The sequence below is a fragment of the Leptodactylus fuscus genome, chromosome 4 (genome assembly GCF_031893055.1).
Source record: "Leptodactylus fuscus isolate aLepFus1 chromosome 4, aLepFus1.hap2, whole genome shotgun sequence".
Lineage (NCBI taxonomy): Eukaryota > Metazoa > Chordata > Amphibia > Anura > Leptodactylidae > Leptodactylus > Leptodactylus fuscus.
Window position 1 is genome coordinate 172,534,863 of NC_134268.1, and position 24,540 is coordinate 172,559,402.

The window sequence follows — 24,540 nt, forward strand, 5'->3', positions numbered from 1 at the left end:
TGACTGTTCTGTTTTTGAAGAGCGGTCAGTGGGCACAAACAGCCGGGGAACCTGTATACATACTAATGAACTTGCTTAGTATGTTTATAGACCCACCAGCTACAATATAAAATAATTAAAATAAAATCCCTTTAAGGAGCGGACAGCTGTGTACTCTGTGCCATTCTATTACGGCTCCCATTCACTTGTCATTTTCTACTTAGAGGAAGTTTCTATTTGCTTGTCCTTGCTCAGTTATCTGCTTCTGGTCTTGTGAAATGTCGCATTACATTGCAATTCCGTGCTGAAAGAAAAGGGCCGGGTTGGTTATCAGACTCTGTATTATCTGATGCCAGGTTCAAGAAATCCCCCTGTATCTAGTCTCAGATGATCAAATGCTACAGGTTACAGATTCGCTATCTGCACAATAACCGTATGAAATAGGAAGCAAAAATGGGCAAATAAAACTGAAAGAAATGTAAAATGAGGAAGCTGCCGAGTCTAAAAGGGTTTTACAAAGCTACACATGTCCACTGCGGACAAACCATACAGCAAAATAATACTTGTTCTACTGAAGGGGCTCCCACTATTGGCACCCCCAACTATCAGATGTTTCAAAGGGCCACAATGTTCTATTTTAGTAGTCGCTGTGCCTGGTATAACAATTTGCCGGCTTCATTGCATCCAAGTGAATGGGACTGAAATATAATATAATATAATGGCTGCTAATAATATGGAGAAGTCATGTAAGGAGCAGTGTGACTAATGTAATACAGCGGAGACTTTTACTATATGTTCAAAGGAGCCTGTAAAAGCGTATGTCCAGTATCAAAAATAAATGACATATCCCTAGGATTTGAGATTGGAGTGGTGAAACACCCAGCCTCTATACCGATCAGCTATTCTGAGCATAGTGCATGGAGCTTGAAACAGATGGATACATACACTGGGCAGAGTCCTGCAATAGTGCAGCCAGGCTACAGTCCAGTATACAGTGCAATCTGCCTCTAGGCCCCATAAACTATGCTCTGAACAGTACACTGGTGCTACCGTGTTTCCCCGAAAATAAGACAGTGTCTTATATTAAATTGTCACTCTAAATATAGGACCTGTCTTATTTTCGGGGGGTGCCTTATTACAACCGGCAGTCATGCCGGCACTTCCTTAGTGGAGCGTCAGAATGACTGCCGGTTGTAGGTAGTGTAGTGTAGGGGAGGGGGGGGGGGGGGGGGGGGGAGTTATCATACTTACCTTTCCCTTCTTCCTACCGTAGGTGTCGGACCCCCACTATCTCAAAATAATAATCTAAAGATAGGCCATTCAAGTTGGGTCTTGGATAACCCCATCAAGTGCATGGACAAAAATATTGCTTCTTGCAAACCCCAATAGAAGGTCAAGATTAAAAAAAGAAAATCTTCATTAGAAACAAAATTTGTTCTCCTGAAAATCTGTTCCTCGGGCAACCAAGCACAGGCTCGCCACAGGTATGTGTGCCTGCTGAATAAATCGTGGCCCTGGCAGAGGTCAGGCTCTCATACCAGGCTCAGATCTTACTCGCACCCCCATAAGGCTGCAGTCCCTGAACAAAGTCTAAAGATTCAGACTCTACAAAGAAACCTGCGGAAAGACAAAAGGCAGAACAATGCAACAACAAAAAGAAGTTAGGGATTCAAATACAATCTCATTGTTTAATACGGTCTATATTAAAGGGAGTCTGTCAGCAGCAGAGGGGATTCTACAGTTTCCAAATATGCCTCTGTTGTTCAGCTTTTGAGCCCTATTTCATCCATATACTAGATACAAAGCTATACTGTGCACCATTAAGCCATAATACTAAAGCCTAACATTATGCATGTCCCCTTTGCACTGACATTTTGACTCACTGAAACAAGGACTACACAAGACCTCTGAACCTGTCTGGGAGTATTTGGTACCGAGACGTTAGCAGCAAATCCTATAAGGGCCCTTTCACACGATAAGAGTTCTATTTGTGAAAAACGGTCTGTGTCGTCTGTAATTCCCGGACTGAACTTGGCCGTGAGTATAAGAGCCACTGCATCGTAGTCAGTTATAAAATGGAACAATCTGAACAATCTGGTAGTGATCTGACTGTTCCGGAGCTCATTGTATCATATGACTATGATACGATGGCTCCTATTCACACGGCCCATTACAGTCCAGAATATACAAAATACACACGGACAGGACTCGGTCACGTGAAAGGGCCCCACATCTTGTAGTGTGCGAGGTTGGGCCTTCAAGGATAAGGCTTTTTTTTTCCAGCAAATCACACAGAAGCTCAAACTTTGAGACTAAGCCCCCATGCTTTCTCTTGTAGTATTATCATGGATCCTTGTGGGGTGCCGGGAGGCAAAACTCGGGACAGGTGCTATTCCAGGCCATTTTGTGGCCCAGGCGCAATAAAGAAATGTATGAGTCCATGGAGGTCACACGCATACACGGATGTCACCCATGTATCTTCCATACTGTTACCTCATGGACTCTTTGTGAGTACTATATCCTGACTAGAGATGAGCGAGTACTGACTTTTGTTGACTGACTTATCTGAAGTTAATAGTGATCAGCTGAACGATTAAAACCATTGCCTGGTAAAGCTGATAAGACCGATTATCACATTACAACGGTGCTTGTTATAGGTCAGGATTAGAGATGAGCGAGTACTGTTCAGATCAGCCGATCCGAACAGCACGCTCCATAGAAATGAATGGATGCCCCTGGTACTTCCGCTTTGACGTCGGCTGGCCGCTTAACCCCCCGCGTGCCGGCTACGTCCATTCATTTCTATGCGAGCGTGCTGTTCGGATCGGCTGATCTGAACAGTACTCGCTCATCTCTAATCCTGACCTATAACAAGCACCGTTGTAATGTGATAATCGGTCTTATCAGCTTTACCAGGCAATGGTTTTAATCGTTCAGCTGATCACTATAAACTTCAGACAAGTCAGTCAACAAAAGTCAGACTTGTCCTAGAGGTTTCTTGCACGTTAACATTCCAGTGCGTTACGACCTGTTTGTACTTGGCAGGCGACAGGTGATGCAATTCTGACAAGGACTTATGGAAACTGGAGACTCTGTAGACACACCTCTACTTGCCACGACTTACATAACCTTCAGGCACAATGTGGAATTAAGCACCAAGTATGAATAGGTCTTACGTAGTATACACACGTATACGTAATCCTTCCAATGGTAGAATGGTTTTGTTATGGGAAAAATACAGATCCTGGCCAAAAGGAAATTTCTTCTATGGATCAGCTCCAATAATGGACCCAATACTGGAGATATAAAATATGTTGTGTCCATGTCCGGTACCATGGATATAACACAATATCTGCTCGCTTCATTTTTCTGTGAGCTGCAACTTGCTGCTCACGGAAAAAAAGCAGCCTGGCGGTCTCCATAGACCACCATTGTGAGGGAGCGGATTATGACGTGGATTATGCGCCATAATCCGCCCCCCTCTGTGCCCGTGTGAACAGGCCCTAGTGGTTTGAGGCTGAAAAATCAAGTACATGGCAAGTCTGGCTGATCATCATCCACCATATAACAATTGTTTTTAATTATTATTATTTTTTTACTACCTCCCTAATCTGTCACATTGTACCGTCCCACATATGACTAAATGGCTGCACTCTACCCAATACTACCCTTATATGTATGGTCGGTTTTAGCTACATCCCAGCTCCTTAATGTACTGCAACTGGAAAAGGTCCTAAGAGCCTACAGACTGAAGCCAAGACGCGATTCTTCTGTTCTAACTTCCTGACTGTCACTTAGGGAGATGTCTAGAAATTTACTACGTTGGCTGAAATGTTTCAGTTGTTTTCGATCTACGTTCCGGATATCTGGGCTTAGAGGAGAAAACTGAGCTCCTGGTGTGAGATTACTGACTTCTAAAAATATCAAAGGCTAGAGATCCCCAGCAATTGGTCACAAGTTGGTAAAATCAATGTATTACTATAATTCGCACACAGGGAACCATTGATCTGCAGGCCAAGCATTACCATGGAGCCCTAGCTATAAAGGGAATGGATCGCCTATATCTTTTCACTTTTTCTAACAATTAAAACCAGATAATGAACTAATTTTTACTTTTACTCATTGGTTTTCACTTTAGGATTTTAGTTTTTTTTTTTTCAATTCTATTTTCTATACATGCAGCTTGAGTTGCTCTTTACGGCATTTAGAAATACGCTTTACAGCAGCCACATGAACTACAGACTGGAGGTCTTTCTAGGCTTTTCTTATCTGCACAGAGGAGGGTAGAAGATTACAAGTGTCCATCACCTATCGTGAATAGGTGATCCTAGGTATCTGCAGTAATATACAGATGTCATGGCAGTCCTGCTGCGCTGCTGGAAAGAAATGTCCTGAAGAACAGGAAGCGTCAGACTACTATTAGGCTTATGGTCAATAGTACATGACGGGTATCTCACGCGGGCTTCAGCTCATCATGGTGACTCAGTGTCGTATCTCAGCCAGACGCCATGATGAGCTGGAGCCCAGGACGTGCACCCAGCTTCAGTATGGAGCTTCACTGCCATGGAACAGGTGAAGGATTTCATTGCGCTGTAGCGGTGACGCTAATAAACCTACTATAAACATATGGAATAAAAGTAATCTTGCTAAGGGTCCGTTCACACGGAGGTAAATGGTGAGGAATTTCAGTGCTGACAAAAAAAGCCTCCCATTGACTTCAATTTTTCAAAAAGGAACTCATTGAAGTCAATGGGAGGCTTTTACCTCCATGTGAATGGACCTTAAGGATGTAAGCAGCCATACTCAGACATTACAAAGACTGAATTAGACAAGAGGAAAGATGTCCGCTCAGGTACAGGTGACAGATGTAGCGACTACATCGGCTGAGAGTTTCCATTGGCCAGAGTGAAATCTGTAGGATTTTTGTTTAAAAGTCATGGCAAAGAAAATATAAAAAAATAAAATAGATAAAAAAAAATTAAAAATCTTATATGTTAAAAAAACAGATTTAAAAAAAAAAAAGGCAATTTATAGAGCGCTCACTCCCTTTAAAAGGGCTTTCCAGAACTATAAAATGTATGGCCTATCCTTAGCGTTCTGAGGCTTGTCTCAGTCCATCAATATTATAGCCCCCCCAAAACATGTATTGCGAAAACAGAGTTTCTGCAAGTAAATGAGACTTTATTTATTCTCACTCTGCGGGAAAAAAAATAATGAAAGACACACTGGGGGCAACTTATGAATCCCTCTATGCTAGTTGGCAGAGCACATTATGTGCGGTGGGTTGGCGATCTGGCCACAGTATCGTGGCTCCTGGAACAGCACATTATGTGCGGTGGGTTGGTGATCTGGCCACAGTATTGTGGCTTCCAGCAGAGCACATTATGTGCGGAGGGTTGGCGATCTGACCACAGTATTGTGGCTTCCAGCAGAGCACATTATGTGCGGAGGGTTGGCGATCTGGCCACAGTAGCGTGGCTCCTGGCACAGCACATTATGTGCGGAGGGTTGGCGATCTGGCCACAGTATCGTGGCTCCTGGAACAGCACATTATGTGCGGAGGGTTGGCGATCTGGCCACAGTAGCGTGGCTCCTGGCACAGCACATTATGTGCGGAGGGTTGGCGATCTGGCCACAGTATCGTGGCTCCTGGCACAGCACATTATGTGCGGAGGGTTGGCGATCTGGCCACAGTATCGTGGCTCCTGGCACAGCACATTATGAGCGGAGGGTTGGCGATCTGGCCACAGTATCGTGGCTCCTGGTGGAGACCTGGCTTACAGCGCTGTACACAGAGGTCCTGCCAGCACCCCCAGTCTGTTTGCTGTATAGTGATGCTAAGTAGCAGTGTTGTATACTGAGGCTGAATGTATAGGGCTGCTACTCTACTTGCAGAATTTGCTCAGACAGGAGCAGGGACATGAACGTCATATGTGTCCAGCCCTCTTTCCCCTCCTACTAGTTGTATGTTCTGCAGGTTGGAGGGGGAGGAGCTCTGGATGCTAGCGGGCAGCTAGATATAATATCAGTTGTCCCACCCGATGCTCCATCCTGAACCTATAGTGAGTGGAGTCACATTCACATTCTAAATGTCATAAGTAAATGATAAGTGTGCACTAAAATCCAATAACCCCTCCCCCACATGACCAAAGCCACGCCCCCGACTCACCCCCACTCCACTCTACCAGGCCATGGAAAAATGGTCTTGCTTGAAGCCAGTCCCTGGTGCAAAATAGGTTGGGGACCACTGATGTAGAGGCTCCAGCATACTCTGCACCTAACAGGGCCTTTAAGACTGGCATAAGAAACTCCAGTGTTAATAAATCTGCCCCGATGTTGCTTTTACCTGAAAAATGCACAGTTTACCACATTGCCATTTTTTGCTACATTTTGGGATTGCATATTCATTTTGCTACAAGTGGCCACAACCTAGAATGGTAAAAAAATCAAAAATAAATAAACACGTGAAGGTGTTTTTAGAACTACATTTTCCTATTATTACAATCCCGGGAAATATGTTGATATTGTACCAGCATTTTAACTTTTTTGAAAAGACATTCGAGGTCGATCCTAATGTACATTAAGACGACGTTCACAAAGGTCAAAATGCTGCAGAATTCCACCTGGATTTACAGGAGATCCACAGTGGAGTAAAGTAACAATATCAATTATAAAGACTATAGATCTCACTCACAAGACGCAGAACGTTTCTCCCAGTAAATTGACATGTGGTGCCAATTTTCAATCTGCTGAGTGTCAATACTTTCCTTGGATTTTCACTCTTGGCAATGCAATGGATTCCCTGTGGAAGTGACTTCATCTAGCCCATGTTATATTAATCATTACAACTACCAGATGTACTTGGAGCAATTGTCTGCAAAATCCTTCACATTGAATTGACAGATATCATAACAGAATCCCAACGGACCCCTAAAGCCCTGAGGTCCATTGGCATTGCTAGTGACTAGAGATGAGCGAACAGTGTTCTATCGAACACATGTTCAATCGGATATCAGGGTGTTCGCCATGTTCGAATCGAACACCGCGTGGTAAAGTGCGCCAAAATTCGATTCCCCTCCCACCTTCCCTGGCGCCTTTTTTGCACCAATAACAGCGCAGGGGAGGTGGGACAGGAACTACGACACCGGGGGCATTGAAAAAAATTGGAAAAAGTCATTGGCTGCCGAAAACAGGTGACCTCCATTTTAGACGAATAGTGGATTTCAAATCCGGGTCATATGAGAATGTGAACTTTGTGACTATGAGACAGGGATAGCTGTACAGGCAGGGATAGCTAGGGATAACCTTTATTTAGGGGGGAATGTTATTAAAAATAACTTTTTGGGGCTCTATCGGGTGTGTAATTGTGATTTTTGTGAGATAAACTTTTTCCCATAGGGATGCATTGGCCAGCGCTGATTGGCCGAATTCCGTACTCTGGCCAATCAGCACTGGCTAATGCATTGTATTGGCGTGATGAAGTAGAGCTGAATGTGTGTGCTTAGCACACACATTCAGCTCTACTTCATCGGGCTAATAGAATGCATTGGCCAATCAGCGCTGGCCAATGCATTCTATTAGCTTGATGAAGCAGAGTGTGCACAAGGGTTCAAGCGCACCCTCGGCTCTGATGTAGCAGAGCCGAGGCTGCACAAGGGTTCAAGCACACCCTCGGCTCTGATGTAGGAGAGCCGAGGGTGCACTTGAACCCTTGTGCACCCTCGGCTCTACTACATCAGAGCCGAGGGTGCGCTTGAACCCTTGTGCACACTCTGCTTCATCAAGCTAATAGAATGCATTGGCCAGCGCTGATTGGCCAATGCATTCTATTAGCCCGATGAAGTAGAGCTGAATGTGTGTGCTAAGCACATACATTCAGCTCTACTTCATCGGGCTAATAGAATGCATTGGCCAATCAGCGCTGATTGGCCAGAGTACGGAACTCGACCAATCAGCGCTGGCTCTGCTGGAGGAGGCGGAGTCTAAGATCGCTCCACACCAGTCTCCATTCAGGTCCGACCTTAGACTCCGCCTCCTCCAGCAGAGCCAGCGCTGATTGGCCGAATTCCGTACTCTGGCCAATCAGCACTGGCTAATGCATTGTATTGGCGTGATGAAGCAGTGCTGAATGTGTGTGCTTAGCACACACATTCAGCTCTACTTCATCGGGCTAATAGAATGCATTGGCCAATCAGCGCTGGCCAATGCATTCTATTAGCGTGAACTGAGTTTGCACAGGGGTTCTAGTGCACCCTCGGCTCTGCTACATCAGATTGCTACATCTGATGTAGCAGTGCCGAGTGTGCATCAGATGTGTAGTTGAGCAAAACTGACTCAGCACTGCTAAGTCTCTGCATTCGCATAGGAATGCATTGGCCAGCCTTCGGCCAATCAGCACTGGCTCTGCCGGAGGAGGCGGAGTCTAAGGTCGGACCTGAATGGAGACTGGTGTGGAGCGATCTTAGACTCCGCCTCCTCCGGCAGAGCCAGCGCTGATTGGTCGAGTTCCGTACTCTGGCCAATCAGCACTGGCCAATGCATTTCTATGGGGAAAAGTTAGCTTGCGAAAATCGCAAACTGACAGGGATTTCCATGAAATAAAGTGACTTTTATGCCCCCAGACATGCTTCCCCTGCTGTCCCAGTGTCATTCCAGGGTGTTGGTATCATTTCCTGGGGTGTCATAGTGGACTTGGTGACCCTCCAGACACGAATTTGGGTTTCCCCCTTAACGAGTTTATGTTCCCCATAGACTATAATGGGGTTCGAAACCCATTCGAACACTCGAACAGTGAGCGGCTGTTCGAATCGAATTTCGAACCTCGAACATTTTAGTGTTCGCTCATCTCTACTAGTGTAGAATCATTACAATTATTCCAAAATTTACTATGTCCATGTGTCCATTACTGTGTGAAGTCCAACGTCACATCAACCAGTGACCTCAATGATCGGGGGAGGGGAACCAGTGACATCTCTCACATACATCACCAGTTCCTTACCAGTGTCACATGGAGCACAGGACTGCCAGTCCAGCAACAAGGCCCCAGTACTAGCCTGAATGAATACCAGTGAACAAGGGACAGGCGAGTATGGGGTTTTTTTTGTTAATAATTTTACACTTGTCCCGGCCTCCACATGAGTTGCTCAAATTCCGGAACAGCCCCTTTAAAGAGGCTGACATCTCCAGATATTATTTTGGCTTTAACGATATGGAAAAAACCATAGGAAACTGCACTCGGTACTGAACGACATCTATATAATGGTGTTGATGGAATATGATGAGGGCAAACAAAAGGCGGCTCCTTCTGGTAATCCCCATGTAAATATGCAGGAGTATATAACTGCCCCCTGTCACTGAGGGACGTGGAAGTCTCAGCATATACGTTAGGCTGTGTTCACAACTATTTCAGAGCCTATGTTTGGCGTATACACCAATGTACTGATATGGCTGATATTTTACTCACTGGAGGTCAAAAAAGTGTCCTTTTGGCCACTGTCAGATTAGTTTAGCTTTGTTCAATACAAAGGTACATGGTCATACTCATAGCAGCCTTCCATCTTAAGTATATGACAATCGCCTCCCAATAATATTTTGCCCATGCAAGGAATGGGTACATGGCTATATACTCACGTCGGCTGCAACCTCTACCTTTGTGATGATGATGGCTGCCTAAACCAAGAGCTGCAGCAAGGATTGCCCTGTCATTTCCTTATTCTGTGGGGTGATTCATCCTACAGCTTTAGGCTCTGTTCATATCCACACCACAGGTTCCATTAGGAGCCGCAGCCCCCCTGAAACACCCTGCATGTATGGCCTTCATCCGGCAAAATTACACCTGTCTGGTACCATACTCCTGCCCTTCTCCATTCCCTGAACCCTAGAATCCACCCTCAGTGTTGGCGGTGCCAGACAGAAATAGGTTCACTGTATCATATCTTTTGGGAATGCCCGTGTGTTCGCCCTTTCTGGTCTACAGTCTAGTCCATTACTGAAACCCTCTTCATTCAAGGTGTTCCACTGGACCCTCTTGTTTATCTACTCAACCTTCCCCCTAGACATTTGGGCAAACAGACCTCAAAGCTCTTTCTATAGCTCTGCACAGCTGCTAAGACACTTCTAGCTCTTCATTGGAAGAGACGCTCCCCTCCCACAGACTCGGACCTCATAGCTAGATCGTGGGAAGAATATGCAAATCTGTCTTCCATGATGTAAATAGGAAGACAGTGCCTCAGTCATGCAGCCCACTAGGGGGCATTCCCTTTAACATCATGCTCTACCTTCCCAGAGGCCTTTGCTGCAATGATGTGGGATTTTACCAAGTACAGTCTCTCAGCCGAGGACAGCTGTTTCGATCTATTTGGATCTCTTCAGCCTGGCGTAGAGAAGACTGACTTGGCAGAGGTGAGAGGCTTCTAGACAGGGTTATGGGGATATCAACATTCCTTATGGAAAGAGACCACCATGTAGGTGTGTGGAGTCTTATTAAGCCATATGCGCTCCACTGTGAGGGATCATGGGAAGAATATGCAAATCTGTCTTCCATTATGTAAATAGGAAGACAGTGCCTCAGTCATGCAGCCCACTAGGGGGCGCATCATCCCACATCATTGCAGCAAAGGCCTCTGGGAAGGTCGGGCATGGTGTTAAAGGGAGTGGGCTGCATGACTGAGGCACTGTCTTCCTATTTACATCATGATAGACTGATTAGCATATTCTTCCCATGATCCCTCACAGTGGAGCGCATATGGCTTAATAAGACTCCACACACCTACATGGTGGTCTCTCCCTAAGGAGTGACGATATCCCCTTAACCCTCATAGCCAGAATGAAAGATGTGCGCAGTATGGAATTCCTGACCGCTTCCCTCAACCATACATTGGATGCCTTCCAGGCTGAGTGGTCCTCCTGGGACTCATATTGTATTCTCCAGGGTCTCTGACTCCTTTCCCCCCCCCTTCTTCCTTTCTCCTCTCCCTCCCTGTGCCTTTCTTTTTGTTTTTTCTCTTTGTGTTTGCCTTCATTGTCTTTTGAATGACTGTTTGATATGTTGATTATATATATATATATATATATATATATATATATATAATTCTTAATAAATATTACACCTGTCACAATGGTTACCTGATGAACCCATTAAAGTCAAAACGGGCCCATTTATTTGTACTCAACATATGGCAGTTCAGTCCCTGTTGGGATTTCCATTTTTCTGTGCCTATAACGGAACAAAAATCCCAAAAGATGTGATCAGCGATATAATGGTAAAAGCAAGGCAGCAACAAACCAGTTGTCAACCCGGTAACAACAAAGATCCATAATCCTTGGTCCTAATATTCCAACACACGAGCTAGTCTACATCATCCATGCCCTTTTTAAAAGGAACGCTCCAAAAAGTTGTCAGGTTTCAGACCACCACTAATCACATATTGGATAAGTCATCAATATATAAGTCCTGGAAACCCATTTAACGACCAATCAGGATGCATCTTTCATTATGAAAAAGGCTAAGCTTAAGTTTTTGGATTTTTTAGATGGAGTTCACAATTTGCCATAGAATACAGCTCCATTTTTACTTGCATCTAAAAACCACTTTAGTATGTCTAGTACGGGGCCTAAAGGGGTGACGTGCAACATATCACTCACCAACCCATGAAGCAGTGCGCTAGGAATAAGGGTACACCTGCACTACATATGGATTTTGTTGAGGATTTGCTACAGGTCTCATGATATGCACAGCAACCACGGGAAGAACTAAAGAGGTCATCCAGGGACTCTATGTATTTACTTCCTGGTCATGGTCAAGTTGGTTGAAACTCTAGGATTCCAGGCTGGAGATAACTCAGGGCCACAGGTTTGGAACCAGCACCCGAGTAGCACCACATCACCTCCCTTCTCTAAATTGTGTATTATGGGGCCTGACTTTACTATGTAGCCTGCCACTCCCCATAGTACAGGTAGTACAGGCTGAAAGGGAAGGTGAAGTCCATGTGCTGGGTCTGATCATGTGACCCCAAATCACAACCACCGGAAACTCAAAGTTTGAGCTAAACAGAACACAGTCAGGAAGTAAATACATACAAGCCCCGAATAACCTCTTAAAAATCTGCAGCACATTTCTACCGTGCGCTGAAATCTTCCGCAACATGAGGATAAAGTATTGATCATGGCGGCAGACATTATAGCTCGACTGGCTGCCAACATGGAACAACAGACTGCAATCATGCATGAACAGAAAAGTAATAGTCCCTATAATGAAAGATTGGGACTTTACAGATATATTTTAGCGACAGGACCTCCAAAAAAAAAAAATGTAATAACTGTAAGGTTAAGGCCACACGTTGCGGAGAAATGCAGCTTTTTTTGCGGAGTTTTTTTTTTTTTGAGCCAAAACCAGGAGTGGATTGAGCAGAAGGTAGAAGTATAAGAACTTCCTATATATTTCCTATTCCATTTGAAGCCCGAAAAAACCCGCAGCAAAATCTGCAACAAAAACAGCTGTGTTTCTGCAATGTGTGGCCTCAGTCTAAATGTTGACTACCTAGTTGGGGTCCTGGAGGTGAAGAGTCACAGTAGTCAGTCCTTATACATGCCCAAGCTTGCTTGCTTAAGTAATGTGACATCCAGTGTCTGCGCAGTGAAGCAAGGTGTTGTGACCTCCTCGACCTCGCACTACACACACTGGATGACATCAAAGCTGACTTGGCATGTCGTATCTCGTTTCAAATTTGTCAGAGGAGCCAAAATGAGAATACTTAGGGGACGGCCAAAGTGTCTCTTTAGTTAATTTATTTCCATGTCACCAAATAGGTTCCTAAGGCTGAGGCCCCACGTTGCAGAAACACAGCTTTTTTTGTTGCAAATTTGTTGCGTTCTTTTTGAGCCAAAGCCAGGAGTGGATTGAGAAGAAGGTAGAAGTATAAGAACTTTATATATCTCCAATTCCTCTTGTAGTTATTCTTGACTTTGGCTCACAAAAACCGCAACAAAATCTGCAACAAAAAAAGTTGCGTTTCCGCAACGTGGGGCCTCAGCCTTAAAGCATTTGTGGTGAACAAGGTTTCCATTTTACATAATGCAGCAACATGTACAATAATTAGCAATAATACATTTACTAAAATAAAATGTCATATTTAACATATTTAACTAAACTTTCAGACAACAGCGGTAATAATGTATATTATAAAATTTGTAAAACTTAGAAACTTGCTTTTGGTGCCATATGAAAGACGAGAGAGGTTGAATAGAATTATTTAAATCCCAACTGTGTTTTCAACCAGTAATAGTAAAGGAAATTATACAGATAGAATTGTATCATTACCATTAGAGATGAGCGAATAGTATTCAAAACTCTAGTTTCGAATACCTCGCTCCATAGGAATGAATGGGAGCGGCCAGCACTTAACCCTTTGCAATTCGCCCGCTACCATTCATTGCTATGGAGCGAGGTATTCGAAACGATGTTTTGAATACTATTCGAATCAACACTGATTACCATCATATAGATGAGAATCTCCTATTCTATATAGCACCAAGCAAGTTTTTACGTTTTAGAACACCCGAGATATAGATGTTCGAAATGACCCTGGTCCATCCTTAATTTTCTTTTCATTCCATGCACCATACACAGTGAGAAGAAACAACAGTTCTCATTAAAGAAGCAAGGGAAAGAGTGAAAAAATGCAGGATTTCACAGAAAGGAGCCAAAATTTGTTACAAAATCTATCAATGGCGCAAATGCTGCCAGAAAAATTTAACGTCGTCCGAAAGTTTAGTTATGCTTTGATGTAACTGATATTACTGTATGGGAAAATGTTATATTTTGAAGGCGAGGTTGGGGTTGGTACATTTCTACCAACTCCTCAACACTGCCTACAGCAGGAGCCAATGGTGACATTTTAGGTGTGTAAAACGTAGTGACAGGTTCCCTTTGACGGCGAGTACACCTTTTTTTTTTTTTTTTTTTTTATTAGGGCGTGTTTCCACATTCAGGTTTTTAATGCAATTTCTGAATCAAAAGCCAGGTGCTGATCATAAAGGGGCAGCACATATAAAGGACAGATGGTGCTTCTTTCCTTTCAACACGCTCCTGGTTTTGGTTTTAAAGAGGACCTTTCATGTCCTCAGGCACATGCGGTTTTATATACCGCTAGAAAGCCAAAAGTGCTGAAATCAGCGTACTGTCGGCTTTACTGTTACGTGCCCCGGGGCTGGAAATATCAGTGCCGATACCGATCGCTATCCACCATCAGAAGAGCTTTCCTGATAGTCTAGCTGGGCTGTGAGGAACGCCCCCGATAGTACTCATCCATAGCCCTGTACTGTCAGAGGGGGGCCTTCCTTACTGCCACGCAATGATGCTGAGCTGTGAGGGAAACCCACCCCCAGTACAAGTCTATGGACGAGTACAGTCAGGAGGCTGAGTGAATTCAGTGCACTGTCGACTTTCTAGCGGTATATAAAACTGAGTTTGCCCGAGGACATGAAAGGTTCTCTTTAAACACTTGACAAGTTTGTAGCAAGTTAGCTTCTTATGGGTTCGCAAGTGGCTAACCTACATCGAATTACAGAAGGAGTAAGGTGGGTGGGACGTCAACAAATCCTATTCACACAATGCAGAAAAAAAATACAGAGCATAGTGGTTTGGATCCTGCACCAAGTTAACTAAAGGGGTTTCCAGGACTTACAGAGGACCACCTCAAACTCAGGAGGATCACTTGTTAATAACCGCTGATCGACTGATTCCAATGTAACTGCAATTTTTTGCTCTAGCACCCACCATTAGTTTTGGTGCCAGATACGCTACTTAGATAGGCGGTGTCAGGCAGGGGGTGGGATTCGGAGCTCCAATCAGAGGCAGCCAGTGTCAGAGATCAGAATCACACCCCTTTTCTGCTCCTGCCTGACACCGCCAGTCTGAAGTACAGAGCCTAAATATCAGTCACCAAAACTAACAGCACTTATTACTCGGGATTGCTGGGGAGTAGAGGAAAAATTCTAACTGCACCAGCATTAAAGGATGCAAAGAGCTGGACTTGGCGGAGGTGTGAAAGATCCTCTATAAATACTAATGACCAATCCTCAAACAGAAGAGCAGAGCCGGACTAACAAGCACAGCCACTATACAAGGTATGACCATTGCATACCCTCAAGCAGTTGATCAGTGGCAGTGGGGTGCCAGATGTTGAACCCCCACCAATCTGATACTAATGACCTATCATAAGGTTACGTCATCAATGTATAAGTCCTGGAAAACCCCTTTAATATGGATTTGGCTCCTGAGGTGTTACTGCACCCTTTTGATATTATACAGTATAGACATGTGTAATATATATCTTTGAGTATTTATGATCACGCCTGACTATAATTAGTGACTGGTGAACCTGATGATCCCGGCCACGGACTATAACGTGCCAAACACTATAAGCAATGACGATCAGATCTGCTGGGAACTATTGCAGTAAACTGAATTGACCCGATATAAAATCTATATCTGCCCACGATCAGGATGATCACATAAGGAACAGCTGATGGACCGATGACAATCACTATGGACAGAGCAATCTGGAGGATTCTCAGTGCTGGATCACGTTCCTTCTCCACAGATCCCCTGTCAGTTTTAGGGTATTTGGTTATATCAGCACGGTTATGCCCCGATCAGCGATCACTACGTGTCTGCACAGCTCAGGATCACAGGCCTGGGCCCTGCCCTGTATCACTAGCCGGCTCTTAGCCCCACAGACAGACGCCGGGACATTGTGCCGTGTGACAGGGTCAGGATCTCCCCCGGCCACTGGCGCCATGTAAATAACAACACACGCACATCATTGTCCGCCCCTCCCGCCCGGCACACACAGCGCACCCCTCGTCACCGCCATTACCGGGCAGCGGAGCAGACACTCACGGCAGCCGCACAGTCATATCAGGTGCACGGACTCTTTTCCTGGCTCTCCCTGCTACGCCTCCCTGTACTCCGCCAGCTTCCTGGGCTACCCGACGGCTCCGGTCTGGCCCAATCACATGATCTCGATGACATCAGCACAAATACGGGAAGTCGCTGGGACAAAACTCCTCCAGCGTCATAGCTCGTATATCTTCCCTTCCCGTTCATTCTTTCTTCAGGCTCCAGCCCCACCGTCATTACGTGTCTGTTCTCTGACAGTCAGACCTGTGGAGCTGGAGAATAACATGGCAGGGACCCGAATTGTTTCCATGGCTGATTCATCTGTGCTCCAAATATTACGTGTTATATTGTATGTGAAATTAAAACTGAAGTAAACCTATACATTCATCTATCTATATACAATATATATATATATATATATATATATATATATATATAGTACACACACACATTATATATATATATATATATATATATATATATATATATATATATATATATTAAACAGCTATTACCTTGCTCATATAAGCTTTCCAGGCACACATCCAGGGGAGCAAGCCTGACTCCTACCACCACTAAGCTTGGCTAAGACACCTGAGCAAACCAGACACTCACCAACCAAACAACAGCCAACCACCAAACCAAAAACACCAACAGATGATAACCAAGGCCGAAATAAAGGCGACCACAGAGGCAAACAGAGAGCGGTACATTGAAGAATGGAGAAACGAAATAAATAACTCCAAGAAACTCACCGCGTACCAATCCCTACAAAGGGACTACACCATGGCCACCTACCTGGAGAGAATACGCCACCCCAAACACAGACAGACCCTGAGCCGGTACAGACTGAGCGCCCACAACCTAGAGATAGAGACGGGGTGATACAGGCAGACGTACAAGCCACGGGAGAACAGACTGTGCCAGCACTGTGACCAGGGGGCCCTAGAAGACGAGACCCACTTCCTGCTACACTGCACCAAATACTCAGCTGTGAGGGCCGTCTACTACCAAAGACTCTCTGCCCACATCCCAGACTTCATATCTGCAGACGAGAAGAGGAAACTCTACATCCTACTGGGAGAAGAAGAGGCCACTGTGGAGATCGCTGCCCAATATGTGTCCAGCTGTCACCAAATAAGAGGAAGATGAGACTCCACGGACTGTTATATTTATCCCAATTCACCCGCCCCACCCCACTTCCCCATATAGCGGTCACCAACTAAGAGGAAGATGAGACTCCATGGACTGTTATAACCCAAACCATCACCCCCACCCCCCCATACCCACCACTCACCCACCCGAATCCAACTCCCCCCACACACACACACCCACTTTACTAGCTTTGGCAATGCGAAATACCTATTCGGATGTGCCAATAAAGCTTTTTTATTTGATTTGATTAATGCTGCCCTATAGTGCCAGTCAGACTGTCCATGGTAGAGCCAGCCATGCCAATGCACATAGTACTAGACTCCTAAGTATGAGTATAATAATGGCTGATAGTGTCCATATTATAGTGTAATGTACAATGCCAATATAATAGTAGCTTTGTGTCCATATAATACCAACTACACTACTTGTGTTAGGCTGTGTTCACACCTGCACTTGTATCTGTTTCTCTTTTCTATTATAGACATAGATAAACAACATATGGCAGTGCTGGATTCATCACATGATGGACACCACTCACACCCCATTCACTAGTACCCAATCGGTATCACTAAAAGGCTCTGAGTCCTATGGTTCAACCAAACATTGTGGTGCTCCATCCGCATCAATCACTGTATTACCATTAAAGTCCATTGTTCTGATCCTATGACAGATGAGATGTACAGACTATAATAACAGTAATGTGAAGACTTAAATGATGCAGACAGGTGGAAGTGTTGAAAAGTCCTTTTGGATGTACTATAGTACATAAAGGGAGGATCCTGAACAGAGGGGTCCCTACTGTTTGATTTAATTATTATTAAGGTTCGGTTCATGTCGGGTTCTGTAACAGAGTCTTGGAGACTTCGTCGCAGAGACAGCCGAAAATCTTCAGAGAAAAAATTAGTCCTGCAGAGAGGACTTTTTTCTCCGCCGCTTTTAGTTTCAAAAATGGCAGACGCCTGATGGACCCCAGTATAGTCAATGGGGTCTGACGATCTCCATATAGCGGTCCACCACATAGTTGTTCAGGTCTCCTGACGGGCCCAAACGACAGAGCTGCAACGTTTTGTGAACCTAGTGTAAATCTCTAGGATATATAAGGGCTAGTTCACACGTAGGCAAAGGGGCGGATTTTGACAGTGGATTTTGCTTCAAAATCCGCCCCTTTACAATGGTGGTCTATGTAGACCACCGGGCTTTTTTTTCTGCTAGCGGTGGGCTGCCGCTAGCGGAGAAAAGAAACGACATGCCCTTTCATCAGGTGGAAGCCGCGCGGGCTCAGCCGCGCGGCTTCCGCCCCCCGCAGCTCCCTCCTATGTCGGCTCATTCATTTGAGCTGACAGCGGAGGGGAAATCCGTGACCGCGATGGTCGCGGCAGGCGGGTTTTGACAAGAGAGAGACACGGCTCACCGCGTCTCTCTCGGTGTCAAAACCCGCGCGGGCAGTTCACGTGTGAACTGACCCTAAATATGTTTTTTCTAATTTTACACTTCATAAATTGTATTACCTGTGCAAAAAGAACTCTGTAGTGGACATAAGTACAGCCATAACAGCTACGACTGGGTTGACATCAGCACTAGTATCTGGTGGAAACTCAGTCGAACAAACCGCCAAAAATTAGCAGAGAGAAAAGACCAGCACGGGTGTCCACTGTTTGAAAACATCAGACCCTATTATAGTCAATGGGGTCTGCCCGTGTCCGTGTGTAACCCCTGTTTTAGCAGTGCAGCTCTCCATTATCCAGGTCCCGCAGCAGATGGAGATCACAACACTGGTTTTTAAGAAAATAGAAACAGCTCCAAATAGTTTCATCTGCATATTAATTGCAGTATGGGGCAACACGGTGGCTCAGTGGTTAGCATTGCAGCGTTGAAGTCCTGGGTTCGAATCCCACCAGGAACAACATCTGCAAGGAGTTTGTATGTTCTCCCCGTGTTTGCGTGAATTTCCTCCCATTCTACAAAGACATACTGATAGGAAAAAAAAAAGTACATTGTGAAGCCTATATGGGGCTCACAATCTACATTAAAAGATAAAAAAAAAATAATTGCAGTATTTTATTGTGTTCATCACTGTAAAACAATGCAACATATTATATACCACCGTTATCAGGACTCATATCAGAAAGTTAACATGTTATTTGTGAAAAAAAACAAAAAAACATTGAATTTGTCTCCCCTTTCCTCACATCAAAAAATAATAAAATCAATAATAATAATCATAATCAATAATATACTGTAAACCTACCCCACAATGATAATATTAAATGTTAAGCCCCGTCCCAAAAAAGTCTTTTTTTTCACAACATGTTAAAATAATAATAAAAAGAGCATATAGCTCTTGGATTGTGGGAACTACACAAACTATTTTTTCTATTATATTTGCTATTATTTTGCAAAAGCTTTGGAAATAAAATATACATATTTAGTAACAATGTAATCCTATTGATCCATTAAATAAAATTAATTATAAAGCATTTCTAATTAAAATGAAAAATCAATTTTAGAAATGCTGTTGTTTCAAGTTACACTCCCTAGAAAGAGTTAATAAGGTAAGATAAGGTAATAAACAGGTCCTCTTACAGCAATGTCTAAGGTGGGGGTAGGCAACACGCTGTAGCTTTTGTATTACTCCTTACCCTTGGTTCACATCTGCGTTTGGTAATCCATTTGGGGAGCCCACATGGGGACCCTCCCCAAACAGACTACCGAATTCATTTGCAAGTGGTGTGCAATGAAAGCACACAGACCCCATAGACTATAATTGGGTCTGTGTGCTTGCCACGAGATCTCCACACAGAACATGTGGACAGGAAAGTAGATTGCGAAGTACTCCCTGCGGAGATTTTGCAGCAAGTACATGGATCCCATTATTTTCTTTGAGGTCAGTGTGCTTTCACTGGCACACCGCTTGCCAGTACGTTTGGTATTCCGTTCGGGGGATCCCCATGCAGATTCCCCTGAACAGATTACCAATGCAGATGTGAACGAGGCCTTATACCGGTTGTCATCAATCCGACCGGACCACGATGAGAGACACCGAAATAGCAAGTACAAGTGAGTGTGGATTGTTGTTTTTTTGCTTTTTTCACCTTCCCCAGACCTCTTGCAAAAAAAAAAAATACTATCCTGAACAGCCCCTTTGATTATACAATATTAGTTAAAGGGGTTGGCCACTTTCAGACCAATATTGACAAACAAATGTACAATAAAAAGATATACAGTTTTCCAATATACTTTCTGTATCAATTCCTTACGGTTTTCTCGATCTCGGCTTGCTGTCATTCATTCTGTTACTTCTAGAGGATAAAACTCTGACCATGGTCATGTGATTTACGGTCCATGGTCATGTGATGTACACAGGTGTACTGCTCGTTATAGTCACAGCACAATAATCAGACATCTGCCTGGTAATCAGCTGTGCACCTGTGTGCTCATCACATGACCAGGGACCGTACATCACATGACCATGTTATTATTATTATTATTGTTTATTTATATAGCACCATTAATTCCATGGTGTTCACATTGTTATATTAATTCCATGGTGCTTTACATTTGGGGTTTACATACAATACACAGAATATACAGGTAGATATAATGCTAACAATGACCGACTGGCACAGTGGGGTAGAGGGCCCTGCCCGCGAGGGCTTACAATCTATGAGGGAAGAGGGATAGAGACAGAAGGAGGGGGGGAGACTGTACAGATGGCAGTGCGGTGATAGTGTTATTGGAGGTTGTAGGCCTTCCTGAATAGGGGAGTCTTCAGGGCCTTGAATCCTATGATTGTGGGGATCAGTCTTATGTGTCTTGGTAAGGAGTTCCAGAGTATGGGGGATGCATGGAAGAAATCTTGGAGACAGTTGTGTGAGGAGCGGATGAGAGCAGAGCGGAGCAGGAGGTCATTGGAGGATCTGAGGTTACATGTGGGCAGGTAGCGGGAGATTAGTTCAGAGATATATGGAGGGGGGGACAGGTTGTGGATGGCTTTGTATGTTAGTGTTAGTAGCTTGAACTCAATTCGCTGGGCTATGGGTAGGCAGTGGAGGGACTGACAGAGGGGAGCAGCCGATGAAGATCGGGGGGTGAGGTGGATTAAGCGAGCAGTGCAGTTTAAGGTGGACTGGAGGGGGGCGAGGGTGTTTGCTGGGAGTCTATGGAGAAAGGTGTTGAAGTAGTCTAGGTGGGAGATTAGGAGGGCCTGGACAAGCATCTTAGTGGTTTCAGGGGTGAGGAAGGAGCGGATTCGCTGGATGTTCTTTAGTTGGAAGCGGCAGGAAGTGTTGAGGGTTTGAATGTGTGACTGGTCGAAGTCCAGGGTTACCTCAAGGCATCAGGCCCGTGGGACAGGGGTAATTGTGGTTCCACTAACTTTGATAGATGGGTCAGGTGGAAGGGGCATACGAGGTGGGGTGAAGATTATGAACTCTGTTTTCTCCATGTTGAGTTTGAGAAAGAGGGAGGAGAGGAAGGAGGCTACGGCCGCTAAACAATCTGGAATTCTGGCAGGCAGGGAGGTGATGTCTGGTCCAGAGATGTATATTTGGGTGTCATCAGCATAGCAATGGTATTGAAAATCATGAGATTCTATGAGTTGGCCCAAGCCAAGGGTGTAGATAGAGAACAGAAGGGGTCCTAGGATGGAGCCTTGGGGGACACCTACAGAGAGAGGGCGCGGTGAGGAGGTGGTGTGCGAGTGGGAGTCACTGAATGTGCAGTCGGTGAGGTATGAGGAGATCCAGGAAAGGGCCAATTCTGAAATACCAAGGGATGAGAGAATTTCTAACATGAGGGAGTGGTCAACTGTGTCAAAGGCAGAGGAGAGGTCAAGGAGGAGGAGGACAGAGTAATGGCGCTTGGCTTTGGCGGTTAGAAGGTCATTAGTTTATGTTCAGACTTTTATCCTCTAGAAGTAACAGAATGAATGACAGCAAGCAGAGATCTAGAAAACCGTGAGGAATTGATACAAAAAGCATATTGGAAAATTGTATCTCTTTTTATTGTACATTTGTTTGTCAATATTGGTCTGAAATTGGACAACCCCTTTAATATTAATTAAAAATAATCAGTTTATTTTGAAGCTGGAGTTGCTAACTGGTCCTGACTCTGACTCCACTAAAAACTGGTCCTGACGCGGACAACATCACCCTGTATAAGGAAAAATATCTTTTTACCGTGTTAGCCAGTGGATATGAAGTATAAAAAATATTTTTGAGGAGTCTTCAGTAGTTGATACCTTTTTTAATAGCTAACTAAAAATGATGACAGATTGCGAGCTTTCGGGACTACTATAAAGGTCCCACAGTAGATTTGACCCACAGTAGACTGTCGAGAGCCCTGTACGACTCTGTGGAGGTGATGTGATGTCCGTTCATCGAACATTTGTTTGTGCACCAGTTTACACGGCTGCCAACGTTGTTTCTGCGATATTGCAGGTCCACCCGAGACACTGTTGACCTTGGAAGCTCAAATTCCCGGGTAATCTCCAAAATTCTATGCCCCATGCATCTTGCACCGATTATCATCCCATGTTCAAAGTCACTTAACTCGTACATGCTGCCATGTTCACAAGACACCTGTCTGACTGCTCAGATCCATGGTGACACTATCGCCATAGGCCACATCGTGTCACACTGTTTGAGCATCATATCCGACACAACCAGCACTGGGACACGCTTTCCCATGACTTTTGGCCACTGAGTGTATATGGTGTTTGAACCCCGACCTGATGACCTATTCTGTGAATAGGTTATAAGTAGCCAATTTTGTTCAACCCCTTTAAAAATGTCTGTAAAAAGTGGTAATTATAATAATAATTCATTACCTGTGAGATCGGGGGGAGGAGTGGACGGAGTGACCCAAAGAGCCAAACACCACCTCTGCCCACATGACCAGGGGGTTGGGTCCATGAAAAGCTTTCAGCCAGACCAGGTATGTGAATAAATACTCATTTGACAACCCCTTTAACATGGTACGTGTAAAGTGTTACCTGACGATAAATTCAGTAGACTATAATAATAAATTACAATGTCATCAAAAAGTTATGGACTTGCTCAAAGGTAGTCGCATAACTACTACGGTAGCAGTGGTAGCGACACCTTAGGGTGCCCGGGCCCCCTCACTCATTAATATGCAAAAATAATTACTTCTTGAGGCTCGGGCCTTGGGTTCTGGGAAGCGGGGTTGGAACCAGGAACGTAAACAATCCTACTTTTAGCCTCAGCGAGTTTTTTCCTCCCTGTGTAGGCTGAAGATTGAAGAGTACCTTGCACAGTATTTCCCCTCCCTCAGCATGTCTCCATACGCTGGGGGGGCGGAAACATTGTGCAGGAAGAAGATAGTTCTTGCGGGGGATCCATTTTGTGGAGCAAGCAGTGCAGCACTGAGCCCTTCTGGAGAGTGGAGACTGGTGAGATGAACGTGGATCTCGGTCACCATGCGTGCACAGCAGGCTGTACAGAACACAGTACTATGTTGGCAGCTGCTCTTCTTTCCAATAATTATACTAAGTGTGCTGCCTGGGGAAGAAGGGGTTACAAGCGCCACATTCAGTGAAGAGTGTTTTAAGTGAGAACTGTGAGAACTCTCTTCACTGACACTGAATGTGGCACTTGTCCCCTTCTTCAACAGGCAGTGAACTTATTACAGTTCTTAAAGGCATACCTCCCAACTGTCCGGGATTCTGCGGGACAGGCCCGGAATGTGGGTCGTATCCTGCAGTCCCGGTCGACGGGAGGTATGCAAATGAGTTGACTTCAATAGTGAATGGAGTAACTCCAGCAGGTAACAGGCCCTATTTACTTACCGATCCTGGCTTCTGCTCACGGCCGCCAGCGCTTCCCTACTGCGAAGGCGGCTGTGAGCAGGAGCCAGGATCAGTAAGTGAGGTTGCAGGCAGGGCCTGTGAACCCCACAAATACTATCATTATACTCGGGGGGGGTCTTTTCAGAAAAGGGTTGTCCAAACTGCAGAACTACAGGAGCATACTGCACATGCTCGCGTAAGCAGCCACAAAAAAATGGCCACCCGCATGTGAAGTCAGCTCTGCCCGAGGCCCGCTGGCAGAGCCAACTTGCGCATGCGTTGAATTTTGACCCACCGCACACCATAAGAAGAAGTTGAAGAGCCCGTTGTTGAAGAAGATGGAGGCGGCGCTGGACAGAGTTCTCTCGCAGTATTGGGGATGCTCCCACTGCTGTTTGAGAGAACTCATTTGCACACCGACAAAAAACGGGATTTCAGGTGAACGGCGACACAGAGAAGATAACGAAAGGTAGAAGAGTAGCCTTTCTTAAGGCTATTTGGACGTGTTACTGAGGAAAAAAAGGCGTTTGAATGATAGGATCCCTTTAACCCCTTAGCGACTCTTGACGTAACTGTACGTCATGGGTCGCATGGGGATGTATGGAGCGAGCTCACACGCTGAGCTCGCTCCATACACGGCAGATGCCGGCTGTATAATACAGCCAGGACCTGCCACTAACAGCAGCGGTCGGTGCCC

At 44.9% G+C, this 24,540-nt stretch overlaps 1 protein-coding gene across 2 annotated transcripts in view; it reads right to left on the reverse strand.

The window, feature by feature from the left end:
• The window catches only part of RAB5A (RAB5A, member RAS oncogene family), a 31,174-nt gene extending 15,172 nt beyond the window's left edge, over positions 1-16,002 (reverse strand). Inside the window, exon 1 of one of the 2 annotated variants that reach the window (XM_075271388.1) lies at positions 15,881-16,002. The gene's annotated coding sequence lies outside the window, so the exon portion shown is untranslated. Of the gene's footprint in view, positions 1-15,857 lie in introns of both variants that reach the window. The other variant, XM_075271387.1, reaches the window with a different exon arrangement.
• Positions 16,003-24,540: the final 8,538 nt, after the last annotated feature.